Source organism: Bubalus kerabau, unplaced genomic scaffold (assembly GCF_029407905.1).
Source record: "Bubalus kerabau isolate K-KA32 ecotype Philippines breed swamp buffalo unplaced genomic scaffold, PCC_UOA_SB_1v2 scaffold_72, whole genome shotgun sequence".
Taxonomy (NCBI): Eukaryota; Metazoa; Chordata; class Mammalia; order Artiodactyla; family Bovidae; genus Bubalus; species Bubalus kerabau.
Window position 1 is genome coordinate 79,859 of NW_026577926.1, and position 14,966 is coordinate 94,824.

The 14,966-nt window shown below is 46.2% G+C and overlaps 1 long non-coding RNA gene across 4 annotated transcripts; it reads left to right on the forward strand.

Moving 5' to 3' along the window:
- Positions 1-670: 670 nt before the first annotated feature.
- On the forward strand, positions 671-14,556 carry LOC129641116 (uncharacterized). Of its 4 annotated transcripts, none has more exons than XR_008709086.1 (4): positions 671-856; positions 7,788-7,911; positions 9,880-9,986; positions 10,324-10,514. It is a non-coding gene; the product is annotated as an uncharacterized LOC129641116 (long non-coding RNA). The 4 variants fall into 4 exon arrangements; XR_008709087.1 differs by lacking the exons at positions 671-856; positions 10,324-10,514 and adding exons at positions 1,018-1,159; positions 13,929-14,556; XR_008709085.1 differs by lacking the exon at positions 671-856 and adding an exon at positions 1,018-1,159.
- The last annotated feature ends 410 nt before the right edge of the window (positions 14,557-14,966 follow it).

Sequence of the window (14,966 nt, forward strand, 5' to 3'; positions counted from 1 at the left end):
GCGCTTCCCTTCCCTCTGACAGAGCTCTCCTTCGGGACCTAAGCCCTCTGCAAGGAGGCATGGATCATAGGTGCAAAGGGAAGGGAAGAGCGGAGCTGAGGCCAGTAAGGCGCCCGCCAGTCACGTCTCCCCCACTTCCGCAGTCTGTTCCTTCCCCTGCGCGAAAGCTAGAAGCTGGGAAGGGCTTGGCGAGGCTCGCTCAGGCACAGCAGCATCTCGACAGGGGCTCTGTCCTATCGCGCCTGGGCACAGATCTGCAGCTCCGCCGGTGTGAAGCTCATTCGGTCCTTTCCAATACAGGCTTGCAAGAACCCGCCAATGGCCTAACTCATCTCTCCCGCGTGCTGGGACTGGGCATCCAGGCCTGGGCACAAAGCACTGCCTGGAGCTCTTTGCTAAGGGGCTGGTTCCCCTACGCTGGGGCTGTGCTAGGGAGCCCAAACGCACAAGTCAAGGCCCCAAAACACATCCACACGTCTCTGCTCTGCAACAGAGCTCCAGGGAAGCCCAGTCTGGCAGGCGCTTTCTGGGCACAAACGGAGGAACACTCTGGCTGTGGAGCTCCCTCCCAAAGACTGGGGCACTAGGACCCTGATTCCCTCCGTTTAGCGCTGAGTCTGGGTTGCCTAGCAACAGCTTGGGAACGCAGCCTGGGGCACTTCCCTTCCCTCCGACAGAGCTCTCCTTGCGGTAGGCCTTGGTAGTTTGCATACAATAGGGCAATAAGCCCTCTGCAAGTTGGCCTGGCTCCTAGGTCCAAAGGGCAGGCCAGAGCGGAGCTGAGGCTGTCAGGCTCCAGACACATCTCCCATACTCCTACATCCTGCTCCTATCCTGGCGTGAACGCTAGAAATTGGTAAGGTACCAGGAGCATGGCAGGGGCGGGGCGAAACAGGGCGGCGCGGGTCGGGGTTCCGATCGGGAGGGGTGGGAAGCGGTCCCAGTTGTGCTCTCGGGGGTCCCCACTGCGGCTGGAAAGGTACCGGGAGCGAGGCAGGGGCGGGGCGAAACCGGGCGGCGCGGGGCCGTTTTCCGGTCGGGAGGGGGTGGGAAGCAGTCCCAGTAGTGCTCTCGGAAGTGGCCACTGCGGCTGGAAACGCGCCGGGACCGCACCGGGGCGGGGTAAACTCCGGCTGCGCGGGTGGAGATTACGATGGCTGTAAGTGGGGGTCGGTCCCAGTTGTGCTCCCGGGGGTCGCCACTGCGGCTGGGAACGCGCCGGGAGCGCGGCAGGGGCGGGGCGAACCCTGGCGCGAGGGGAGGGGGTCCGGTTGTGGCGGGGTTGGCTCTTGGCGGGGATGGGGAGGGCTTCCCAGTTGTGCTCTCAGGGGTCTCCACTGAGGCTGGGAACACCCATTTCGTCCGCTCCTGGGTCCCCAAGGATCGCCATCCCGTGGGTGCAGCGGAGGGCTGCGGACCACTGGTAAGGGCACTGGGACTGCGTGGAGCAGGGAACCACGTATTCCGCCGTCTGTTGGTACATTCTCGGAGCTCCCCAACCTGGCGGTCGCAGAAAGGCCTCGCCTTTAGGGTCAAGGCCTTTACCGCTCCACCCCTTTGCTGAAAAATCTCCGAGTCTGCGCGGGTTTCCCAAGCAGCCTAGTGTCCGCTAGAAGTCCAAGGGACAGAACCCTGAACTCTGGCCGGCTGGCCCAGCCCTGCTTCTGGCACTTTGTAGGCCAGCGGGCCCTGGAGCACCTACTGGGATGGGAAAGCGAAGGGTCCACGGATTGCACCCTAGAAACTTAGTAGGGTGCATGGATTTCAAACCCTGGTGGCCGCCCAGGCAGCAAAGAAGGGGGGAGGGTACCTTGCTGCCCTTTCATGTCAGAATCTGTGGCTGTCCTGCTGCGTGGGCCTTTTCATGGGGACCCTGTGGAAGAAAAGTTTGGTGTTTTGGAACTGAATAATTAGAACGTGTAAAAAGTTTAAATTATGTGGTGGTGTAATTAAAACAAAACCAAGCTACAAGTGTTTTTCCAATGGAGTTCCTAATATTGAAGGCCTGTTTCCTTCCACTGTGGCATTTATCAAGAAGTGTGCGGGATATTTTTTTTTTTTTAAGAAAAGTGTTTGAAGTGAGGGAAACAGGAAACCCAGAGGTGCCCCTGTAGTTTGGGGAAGGCCTAAGGAGGTCACTTGGAAATGCTGCTTGCTGTGGGGTGGGGCAGATTGGCTGTGCAGGCTTGTCCTTTGCATGCATGTTCTTGTGTGTGGAAACCCAGCTCGAGCCATCTCCTGATGTGTAAGCATTTCGCAGACAAACCTTGAGCTAAGAAATGCTTTTTTTCCTGAGGAAATGTTTGTCTTAAGTGATATAAATATCCTATGTATTTCCACTAGACTCTGGCTTCAGGTCGTTTCCCCCAAAAGGCTCAGAAGCAACTTGAAAAAAACAGTATGTTTTCCTCCTAGCTTGTTCTCCTTATCTATATTAAGGAAATGATATATTTGCCTTGAATACTGCCTTTCTTCAAGATTCAGGTCTATCAAATTTTGGCCCGGGATGACTCACCTGCTGCCAATGATATCTCAAGGCATATCGAGGGGGAGGGGCCTGTGGCAATTCCCTGAGACAGTGCCTTTCTTTCCTTAGCTGACTGCTAGTGCCTGTAGAATACCTGGCTAGAGCCCAGCAGGGTGTACATCCAGCCTCAAGACTAAGTCAGCAGCTTTCTCTATCTCTTTTATACTTTAATAACAATTGATGACACAAAAGCTCTGAGCGATCAAACCATATCGAATATTTATTTCAGATGGAAGATGCATTCCATGTGATTGCCATCTTAAGTCTTTCCATCATTATGGAATATCTGTCCATGTATTCAGGATAGTTTTCAGCCAGGGTGTATAATTTCCAGTGTGCCAGTCTTGTCATCGTCGTTAATACATGGCAAATTGTTGTATTCATGTTGACATTATTGAAAGGGAATTATTTAAAATTCCTTTTCAGAATATTATCTGCTAATGTATACAGAGAAAACTGTGTAATCATTCGTTTTTATCCGTTTGGACAGCTTGATAGTTTCTTTAATTTCTTTCCTTTCTCATATTTAAGATTTTCCGGGCACATACATGTACTGCCTCACCCCTAATCTCAGTCATGTGCTCAAAGAACTTCTGTCCTTATTTTTTGCAACATTGAATTCGTTTTGACTATGCTGGGCCTCTTCTGCAAGATGGAAGTCGCTAGGACCTCTGGACTGCAGTCTGCCATCTCTTACTGACCTCTTGTTGACCTCTGCAGAATCCTGGTTGGTGGGAGCTTGTTAGTTCCTTGTTCCTTACCAGGACCTCCTGTGGTAAGTGGTTTCTCTTCTCTGTTGCCTGGTAAGGGTGGATGGTCATGGGCATCCCAAAGCTAGCTAGAAGTCAGTGATTTAGGCAGGCTTGCGCATAGATATGGGAGAAGGCAATGGCACCCCACTCCAGTACTCTTGTGTGGAAAATCCCATAGACGGAGGAGCCTGGTAGGCTGCAGTCCATGGGGTCGCTAAGAGTCGGACACCACTGAGCGACTTCACGTTCACTTTTCACTTTCATGCATGGGAGGAGGAAATGGCCACCCACTCCAGTGTTCTTGCCTAGAGAACCCCAGGGACTGCGGGGCCTGGTGGGCTGCCGTCTACGGGGTCGCACAGAGTCGGACACGACTGAAACGACTTAGCAGCGGCGGCAGCGGCGGCGGCAGCAGCAGCAGAAGCAGTGCATCGATATCAAAAGGGTTGAGAACAGTCAGGTAGGATCACATATGTCACCGTGAAACACTACTTCTCCACGTAGCCAAAGCTAACCAAAGATTTCTGTTCTAGGTCAACCTAGAAGAGACCACTTAAGAGGTAAAGAAACTGAAACTCCATTAGCAAAGGCAGTTCAACCTCTCAAGAAAACTTGTGCTAGGCACAGAACTCTTTTCTGGGGGTCCACTTTCCCTACAACCTCCTTATCCCATTCTGTACCCATTCCTTTGCTTCCCCCATCCTGAAACTGCCACCTGGAAGACAGAACTACTTCGTTTTCCTTCCTCAAGTGCCATTGCATTCCACATACCTTCTTGTAATAACAAGTCATACATTTCCCTTCAGCAACCAAGAGCTGACTTTTATACTGGCATTCGATATAGCACGCCACCCCCCACCAAGAACAGAAGAGAACAAAACAAAACAATTGCTTTCTTACATTTAACATGTCAGGAAGGTGCCAGACACTATTCATGGCGAGTCAAAAATCTCTTTTGTTTCTGTGTAAAAGGGAGGTCCTTTCAAGTCGTGAGTGTTTCAGAACTTTCATTTCTTTGGAAATGACCTAGCTATTCAATACACTGGCGTCACTTAGTTTAGCACAAGGATAGAAACTCGGGGAACCAAAACACCTGGAGAAACGTTTGTCAGTTCAGTTCAGTTCAGTTGCTCAGTCGTGTCTGCCTCTTTGGGACCCCGTGGCCTGCAGGACGCCAGGCTTCCGTGTCCGTCACCAACTCCAGGGGCTTGCTCAAACTCATGTCCATCGAGTCAGTGATGCCATCCAACCATCTTATCCTCTGTCGTCCCCTTCTCCTCTGCCTTCAATCAAGACTATGAGAGGCAGATATTTTAGAGTATAATTATTGTTAAGGGTTTGTCTAAAAGCTCATATCCCATTTACATTTTTTACTTTTGTTGTTGTCATTTCCAGGTAGTTTCTTGCTGACGAACGAGCTTGTGACAGATATAACAATAGAGCAATTTTTACCTCAAAAGAAACCTAGGCACTATGAACAGGTTGTGCTTAATGTTGCTGACTCTTAGACATGTCTAGAGTGGAGGAGCAAAACCAAAAATACTAGCTATTTCATATTGACTAGTTCCCAGTTCACGGGACTCTGACTTCCATTTAGGTCAATGTTTTCTTGTATTCCCAGGAGTTTGATTTGGAAGGGCTGCCTTGTCTTGAGACCATTGAAATCAGAACTCAGAACTTGAGCAATCTTATCAAAAACCACAAGGCTCACACTGACACATACCTAAATCCAGAGAGACAGACAAGACATCTTCCAGTTTTCCGCCTGAGATTTAAAATATTTCTTTGAGCCGGTCTTCTGGGGAGTGGGGAGGGGGGTGGGGCTGGCAGCGAGGCAGGCTTGGGTAACAAGCTCATTGTTGGTCATTGCATATGCAAAGAACCAGGTTTCCGGGTTCCAAAGAAAAAAGTTTCCTTGGTAACCAACTTTGTGTGGTTCTATAGAATATCATGGCCCTCCTAGGTCAGGCCATCTTGCCTTTCTGTAGTCCTCGTTCGATCCCTAAATCATAGACAGCTTGGATTGTCTCTGTGGGGTGGATGTATTGTCCTCGTGTTTGACGTGGCGGCAGTAGCGAGGTCCGAGATCCTCTCCTGGCACCGGGCGTGGGGGCGGGGCTCACCGGGAGCCCCTGGTGAAGGTGGGCAGCGCGCCAGGGGCGTGGCGAACCCGGGAGGTGCGGGTTGGGAATCGGGTCGTGGCGGGGGTGGGGGGCGGTCCCAGTTGTTCTCTCGGGGGTCCCCACTGCAGCTGGGAAGGTACCGGGAGCGCGGCAGGGGCGGGGCGAACCTGGATGGCCCGGGGCGGTGGTCGGCTCCTGGCGGGGGTGGGGGAGGGCTTCCCAGTTGTGCTCTCGGAGCTGGCCACTGCGGCTGGAAACGCGCCGGGAGCGCACCCGGGGCGGGGTAAACCCGGGCTGTGCGTGTCGAGATTCCAATCGCTGTGGGTTGGGGGTCGGTCTCAATTGTGCTCCCTGGGGTCGCCACTGCGGCTGGGAACAGCCGGGAGCGGGGCAGGGGCGGGGCGAACCCTGGCGGCATGGAGCGGGGGGGTCCGGTCTCGGCTGGGGTCGGATCCTGGAGGGGTGGGGGAGGGCTTCCCAGTTGTGCTCTCTGAGGTGGCCATTGCGGCTAGGGACGCCCATTTCGTGAGCTCCTAGGTCCCCAAGGATCTGCACCCAGTGGGCACAGCAGAGGGGTGCGGACCACAGGTCAGGGCACTGGGACTGCGTGGAGCAGGGAACCACGTATTACACCCTCTTTTGGCACATTCTCGGAGCTCCCCCACCTGGCGGTCGCAGAAAGGCCTAGCCTTTGGGGTCAAGGCCTTTACCGCTCCACCCCTCTGCTGAAAAATCTCCGAGTCTGCACGGTTTTCCAAAGCAGCCTATTGTCCGCTGCAAGTCCAAGGGACAGAACCATGAACCCTGGCCGGCTGGCCCAGCCCTGCTTCTGGCGCTTTGTAGGCCAGCAAGCCCTGGAGCACCTGCTGGGATGGGAAAGGGAAGGGTCCGCGAATTGCACCCTAGAAACTTAGTAGGGTGCATGGATTTTAAACCCTGGTGGCCGCCCAGGCAGCAAAGAAGGGGGGAGGGCACCTTGCTGCCCTTTCATGGCAGAATCTGTGGCTGTCCTGCTGCGTGGGCCTTTTCATGGGGACCTTGTGCAATAAAAATTTGGTGTTTTGGAACTGAATAATTAGAATGTGTAAACAGTTTAAATTATGTGGTGGTGTAATTCAAAACAAAACAAAACAAAAGCAAGCTCCAAGTGTTTGCACAGGGAGATTTAAATATTGAAGGCCTGTTTTCCTTCCACTGTGGCATTCTATCAAGAAGTGTGAGAGTTTTGTTCTGTTTTATTTTTTTAAGAAATGTGTTCGAAGTGAGGCAAACAGGAAACCCAGAAGTGCCCCTGTAGTTTGGGGAAGGCCTTAGGAGGTCACTTGGAAATGCTGCTGGCTGTGGGGGAGGGGGGCAGATGGGCTGTGCAGGCTTGTCCTTTGCATGTATGTTCTTGTGTGTGGAAACCCAGCTTGGCGTCATGTTCTGATGTGTAAGCATTTCGCAGACAAACCTTGAGCTAAGCAATGCATTTTTTCCTAAGGAAATGTTTGTCTCAAGCAATGTAAATATCCTATGTTTTGTGCTAGACTCTGGCTTCAGGTCGGTTCCCCCAAAAGGCTCAGAAGCGACTTGAACAAAACAGTATGTTTTCCCCCTACCTTGTTCTCCTCATCTATGTTAAGGAAATGATATAGTTGCCTGGAATACTGCCTTTCTTCAAGATTCATGTCAATCAATTTTTATCCCCGGATGACTCACCTGCTGCCAATGTGACCTCAAGGCATGTCGTGGGGGAGGGGCCTGGTGCCATTCCCTGAGACAGTGCCTTTCTTTCCTTAGCTGACTGCTAGTGCCTGTAGAATATCTGGCTAGAGCCCAGCAGGGCGTACACCCCGCCTCAAGTCTAAGTCAGCAGCTTTCTCTATCTCTTTTATACTTTAATAACAATTGATGAGACAAAAGCTCTGAGCGATCAAATCATATCGAATCTTCATTTCAGATTGAAGATTCATTCCATGGTGTTGCCATCTTGTCTTTCCATCATTATCGAATATCTGTCCATGTATTCAGGATATTTTTCAGCCAGGGTGTATAATTTCCAGTGTGCCAGTCTTGTCATCCTCGTTACATCCATGGCAATGTATTTTATTCATGTTGACAGTATTGAAAGATTTTTTTTTTAATTCCTTTTCAGAGCATTATCGGCTAATGTATACAGATAAAACTCTGTAATCATTCATTTTTATCAGTTTGGACAGCTTGATAGTTGTCTTTAATTTCTTTACTTTCTCATACTTTAAGATTTTCCCGGCACATACATGTACTGCCTCACCCCTAACCTCAGTCATGTGTTCAAAGAACTTCTGTCCTTTTATTTATTTATTTATTTATTTATTTTTGTAACATTGAAATAATTTTAACTATGCTGTGTTTTGTTGCTAGATGGAAGTTGCTAGACCTCTGGTCTGCAGTCTCTCCCATCTCTTGCTGACCTCTTGCTGACCTGTGCAGAATCCTGGTTGGTGGGAGCTTGTTAGTTCCTTGTTCCTTACCAGGACCTCCGGTGGTAAGATGACTCCTGCAGGTGTTTTCTCTTCTATTTTGCCTGGAAGGTTGGGTGCTCACTGGTTCAGTTAACAGAGTGTCTTTTGGTTCTCTGGAATAAGGTCCTTCACACAGTCAATGTATAAAATTGTAAAAGTCAATATTTGAAATAATGTATATTCCTATTTGGTAATTTGGCTTTTTTGTTGTGTGTTAGAACTCATCACCAGACCAAAAGTCATGGAGAGCTTTTGTTGTTTTCTCAAACTGTATAGTTTTTTAAATGGAATTCCGGTGTTAGTTGCAAAGTTTGTGCTTCCGTTCATTTCATTTTTTTAAATAAATAGTTATTTATTTCTAGTTGATTGATCACTGCTTTACAATATCGGTTTGATTTGTCATACATCCACGCGAACGAACCATAGACGTACTTGTGTCCCCTCACTCTGGAAACTCCCTCCCACATCCCATCCATCCCCACCTCTCTAGGTTATTACAGAGCCCCAGTTTGAGTTCCCTGAGTCCTAACAGCAAATCCCACTGGTTGTCTACTTACAAATGTTGGTGTACATGCATCCATGTTGCTCTCTCCATTCCCCACCCTGGTCCGTAAGTCTGTCCTCTATGTCTGCATCTCCGGTGCTGCTATGTGAACAGATTCGTCAGACCCATCCTTCTCGATTCCATGTTTTCCTCTTTCTGACTGACTTGCCTGTTTAATATGCTCTCGGTTCATCCCCTTCCTTAGAGCGGACTCAAATATGTTCCTTTTTATGGCTGCATTCCATCCAGGCTCTGACTGTTCCTTAGCCGTGTTTTGAGGAGGGTCATGGAGCCATTGTGCTCCATTTCAGTTTGGGCTTCCAGTCTGAGTGCTCACAGCAGAGCTGCTTGTGAGTGAGCCCTCTGAGGTCTGTGAGCATGGGGCTGCCCGCTCTTCCCTGGTGGGAGCTCTGTCTCCTCAGGACCCTCAGGACTCGGGCTCCAGGGTTATGGGGCTGCATCCCAGCTGAGAGGAGAGGGGTTGCCTCAGTGCCCGCCAGCAGGGAGACGCTGAAAGAGGGGAAAATGAGGACGAAGTAGATGTTTCCTGTGTCCAGCTGAGTGCTGACCGGAGGTCCATCTCAGAGCACTCGGGGGGTGGGGGGGGTGGGGAGAGCTCCATGTACAAATGGCAGGTTTTCAGTTCGATTTCTGTTCGATGGCCTAGAGGATGACCTTCGCAGATGTTCTTCTGTGTAGTTGGCCAGTTTTCCTGTCCCTGTTTCTTCAGAAGAGTGTCCTTTCCTCTTGGCTCATTCCTGGTTTGATTTTCATGAACTGACCACGTCCATGTGGGTTCACTCCTGGGCTCTCTCTTCTTTCCTGGAGTCCCTGTGTCTGTGTTCCTGCCAGTTCCTCACTGTGGTGGTTACTACAGGGCCGTGCTGTAGTTTGAAGTCGGAGAGGAAGATATCTCCAGCAGTGATCTTCTTTCTCAGAGTCTTCTTGGCCCTTTAAGGTCCTGTTCAATATTAGCAGCCTACTAGTAGGACTATTTCTGTTTCTGTGAAAAGGCCATTGAATATCATTTTGTGATGGCACTCAGTGTATTTGTTGATGGCTTTGTTTGAAATGGGCATTTGAATTCCTCTTGTTCCAGTGTTTGAGCGTGGTGTCGTTTTCTGTTTATTTGTGTTTTCTTTGGTTTCTTTATCAGTGCTTTCTAGTTTTCTGACTACTGGTCTTTTATGTCCTTGATTAAGGTTGTTGCTAGATGTTTTATTCTTTTGGGTGCAATTATAAGTGAGATTTTCTTAATGTTTGTTTCTGTTTGTTATTAGTTTATAGAAATGCAAGTGATTTTTATGTATTGATTGGGATTGTAAGTTGTAGTAGTTTATATGATTGTAAATTGATCGAAAATTATTCAACTTTACTGAATGTAGTCTAACAACTTTTTGTGAAGTTATGGGGAACATTTTATTTGCAAAATCTGTTTGTTCTGCAGACCCAAGGCACAGTGGTTACTAATAGACTTCCCACAGTACTTCTTCATTCCATGTGGACTCCTACAAGGACAGTGGAGCATCACAGCTTCCCTTGAACTTCGCCTGGGTAAGTCTGAACTCTATAGAAAATTTTCTGCCTGTCTAATTGGATTTTCTTTTATGGTATCGACTTGTTTGTTTTGAAACATAATTTCCTTTCTGGGTAAAATGTACAGAAAACTCCTAGCAAAGGGAAAAAGTGCTCGCATTTGCCACATCATCTAAATCACTCTATGTGTTTTATTCAAAGTGGGTGCATTCTCCTGCAGAACCTCCACATAATCTCCAAAATCAGGACATCATTTGGTTTCTGCACTATAATGTAATCCACAGCCCCACTTCCCTTTCAGCAATTGTTCAATTGTATGAATATATCTTTTCTTCCCACCCCCCCTTTTTTTTAGGAATGCTATGGAGATGTACATTGATTTGGACAAACTTGATGGACTTAGAGCAGACGGTGAATATGGGATCTGTGCGGCCTTTTCTATATGGATATTTTTTGCTAAAGATGGTTTTAATGTTTATTCATGTTATAAACCGTGTGAATCCTGCATTCTTTTTTTTTCTCCATAGTAATTAAAAATAAATAACATGCCATTTACCATTTAGCTATTTGTAAGCATACAGTGTTGTAGTATGAACTCCCTTTCCTTGTTTTGCACACCGGTTTATTATGTGTACCTCGTGCGTGCTTTGAAGAAACTCAGGAAACTGAGTCGGTGATTGAAATGGCCCAAGATATCACGTTAGATACCATCTTCATCTAAAACCAAACCAGGGGCTTCCTGGTGGTCCAGTAGCTAAGACTGGACACTCCCAAAGAAGGTGACCCAGGTTCAACCCCTTTTCCGAGAACTAGATCTCCCATGCCACAACGCAGAGTTGCATCCTTTACCTAAATATCTGGCTGGCTTCAATGAAGGTCGATCTGGTGCAGCCAAATACAAAAAAAAAAAAAATCAATATTAATAAAAATAAAACCAAAGGAAAGGAAGGATATGGTCGTTCTACAGATTTACATCTTAGGTTTTCCTATTGATTTAAAAAAAAAAAGAGTTTCACAAGACTGTCATCCTTCTATCTGGTATATGCCGAGGATTCCTTTGAAATGAGATTTCTCTTGTAAATGTGACTCACAGAAGAGCCGTCTTGAACTTGGGTGTGAGAGATGAGCATGTGTCCTCTTAAAAATAAGTTAATTAGGTCCAACTAATTTTCATGCTGAAGTGGTATATTTTGGGGTAGCATTTGCTTCCCTTCACTTTGGATGTATCCCAATTTGCTTACACAGTCATCGCCCGAAGACATCCTGATATCTGAAAGTCTTTAGCTCTTAGAAGTAGAGCTGTGTGTAATTGTGTGATACTTTTTGTCTGGACACTTTTTCAAAGCTGTTTAGTAAGTGCTAGGCGTGTAGTGTTCAGGTCACAGGTGAGCCTTGTTTAGCTGTGGAAAAATCCAGCTAAGTTTCTCTGGCACGTGGGATCTTCCTGGGTAAGGGATCGAACTTGAGTGTCTTGCATCGTCACGCAGATTCTTTACCACTGAGCCACCAGAGAAGCCCCGCGCCCCCTTCCCCTTTTTGAGCTTACTGGATCTAATAGGTGTGCAGTGCTACTTCACTGCTGTTTTACCTTGTAATTTCCTAATGACATATGATTTTGAGTATTTTTGATATGCTGATTTACTATCTGTATCTTTCATTTGACCAGGAGTTCAGATTTACACACTTTTAATGATGTTGTTTGTTCCAGATATTTTGGTATATTTGGAGTACGATCCTTTATCATATATGTATTTTGTCAATACATTTTTCTGTGGCTTGCGTTTAAGTTGTGTGAAAAAGGTTTTTCACAGTTTAAATTTATAATTTTTTAAAGTTCATGTTATAATTTTTATGTCCGTTTTTGGATAGACTTTAGTGTGTTTTTTTTTTATTATTAAATTTCATAAGCAGAACTAAGGTACTGTAGATACAGTTTTAAGCAAAGCTGAGGTACCATAGATACAATTTTGCCTTTTGTCTGTTGAGACGTTTGAGTGAGGTTGGTATACATTGTAAAATTATATCTACATTCATTTGACTGGATATGACTTCCAATTATTTGTATAATCGGTTTTGGAGATGTCATGAGAAGTCAGTTTCCCCAAGGGAAACTGGGCGGGTTCTCTGAAACATGAACTGTCTTCGATCCCTGGGAATCACTTTCTGCTTCTTCTGGCTTTGGACTTGACTTGTTTGGATATTTCATACTAGTGGAATCACGGAACGTTTCTCCTTTTTTGGTCTGGTTTATTTCACTTAATATAATGACCATAAGGTTCGTCCACATTGTGGCATTGTCAGAATTACCAACTTTGAAGAGCCGAATCAGATTCCATTGTGTGTCTACCACAGTTTGTTTATGGAACTGGCTGTCCATGGGCACTTAGATTGCCTCCGTTTGTTGGCCAGTGTGAATCACGCTGTTGTGACTATGACTGCAGAAATATGCATTTTTTCAGCCCCTTTTCCAAACCTTTTGGGTACATAGCATGAATTAGAATTGAAATATCTGTTTGTTCCATGCGTTAGTTTTGGAGTAATTTCTGTAGTGTCTTGTGCAGTGGCAGAACCATTTCAGTTTATCTTTTTGTATGGTAGAATACTGTTCAAGCTTTTGAATATACCCTGTGATGCATATTCATTCACCCACCGATGGACACTTGAATGGGTTCTACCTTTGGGCTATTGAGAATAAGGTCGCTATGAATATTTGTGTACCAGTTTTTGTTTGAAGTATTAACAACTACATAGTACTACGTATGAAAGAAACCACAAGGACCTACTCTATAGTTTCAGAAACTGTATTGAATATCTTATGATAGCGTATAATGGAACAGAATCTCCAAAGGAATATATGAAAAAGACACAATACCCTGATAATTATTGTGCCAACACTGTGTATTTCTACACACCACTAAAATATTCACATTCGTAAGTATATTTCACTGCTTGGTTGTATAAAAATAGAGAAGTCGAACAGAGAAGAAATAAACTTCCTGTCATTGCTCATCATCATTTATGCACTATTACTACCTGTAACACGCGTTGTATAAATAAGTGCTGGACTAGGAACTTACATTCGTGTAAACCAAGAAGTGGTGAAGGGGTAAGGAAGTACAACTTACTGAATTCCTTAACAAAGGATTATGGAACTCTATGCACATGAAGTGAATGAAAGTCAAACGGTTTAGTTTAGCCACATTCTTCCTAGAGTGATGAGCTTCCACCCCACCCAATGTTAGCTCACAATTAAATCCTGCAGCCATCTGGCCTCAGTGTGTGCTTCCTGCCATCCAGAACGCAAAAGTGAGGAAGTCCTGACAAAATCGTTGCTATTTTTCTTTTTTGGATTCGTATTTTATCGCAGGGCTTGGGAAAAAGAGGGCCTAGCCTGTTTTCAGAGTTGCATCCCAAGGCTTGCTCTGGCGTGTTACCTATGTTGACAAACTGCTGATCCTGTTCAACAAAGGACAGTGATCTGCACGTCAGTATCTGTTGCTTGAGCTGGAATAGTAGGCATCCCTTCAAGTGCAGTCCTTCATGCTGAGGCAGGTCTACCTGAAGCAGTAGCATAAGATGAACACATTGATCATAGAGACATCGCATCCCATGAATTTGTAAGAATTTTTCAGGTATACCCATCATCATTGGAGGAACCGACTTGTCCCAGTAATAACTGGAGTACCCAGCATAACAACAGTTCCTTGACTAAATAATATGCTTACGGTACTTCTTCCAGCGTTCTTTCTCCTACCTCGGTCATGAACAGGAGAAGCTGATGGCAGTGGTTCTTGAAATGTGTATCGATTCCTTGGCGGCACGGTCAGTAAATACTCTGCCTACCAACGCAGGATATGGAAGTGATGTGGGTTTGATCCCTGGGTCGGGAAGATAACAATTCATACACTCGTTTTATGTGAACAAGTTTTATACTCATGAGTGTTTTTCTTCTGTATACAGAATATATAGGTGAACTATAAAGAAAGCTGAGCGCAGAAGAATGGATGCTTTCGAACTGTGGTGTTGGAGAAAACTCTTGAGAGTCCCTTGGGTTTCAAGGAAATCCAACCAGTCCATCCTAAAGGAAATCCGTTCTGGGTGTTCATCGGAAGGACTGATGGTGAAGCTGAAACTCCAGTTTTTGGAGAGCTGACTCATTTGAAAAGACCCTGATGTTGGGAAAGATTGAAGACAGGAGGAGAAGGGGACGACAGCGGATCAGCGACCCAATGGTCACGAGTTTGGGTAAACTCTGGGAGTTGGTGATGGACAGGGAGGTCTGGCGTGCTGCGGTTCAATGGGGGTCGCAAAGAGTCGGACACGACCGAGCGACTGAACTGAACTGAACAGGAAAACAAATGCTGTTCAAGGACACTGAAAGAACCCTGATGTTGAAAAGCAGATCTGTATTGTGAGCAATGCTTAGAAATCCATGAGTTGGCACATAGTATTATGCCTATCATCCTTGTAGTTCCCTCAGTGAAATATGTTGCGAAAAGCTCTTCCTTTGTGGTATAGATTCATGAAGAAGCTAAATAGCATGAATCCTTTATGTTGACAACTGTGAATTTAAATCTCCTGTGAATCCTATGTGACAACCACAGATACCAACATGGTTTATTAGTATTCTATCAATATTTTTAGTCCTACTGTATTTCAACTAAAAATGTCACTATACAATGGTACATGAAGTCAAGACATAAAATCAGGGCAAATACAAAATCTTCCATCCTTTGAGAAACGGAGCGAAAAAATATTGTGCTTTGACTATTGCATTTTTATGTAGTAGATCCTTAAGTATTTTATTCACCACACCCAACTGAATGGTCCACAAATGATTCAGAGAGGAAAGGATTATTTCTCTTTAATAATGAGGAGTTCAACTGCTCTCAAAGCAAATACCAGACAGTAATCACCATGCAGGACAAAGTTGATTATCCATATTTAGATTACTCATTCGTTAGCTTGCCAAAGGTTCTAGATCTGTTACCACATTTT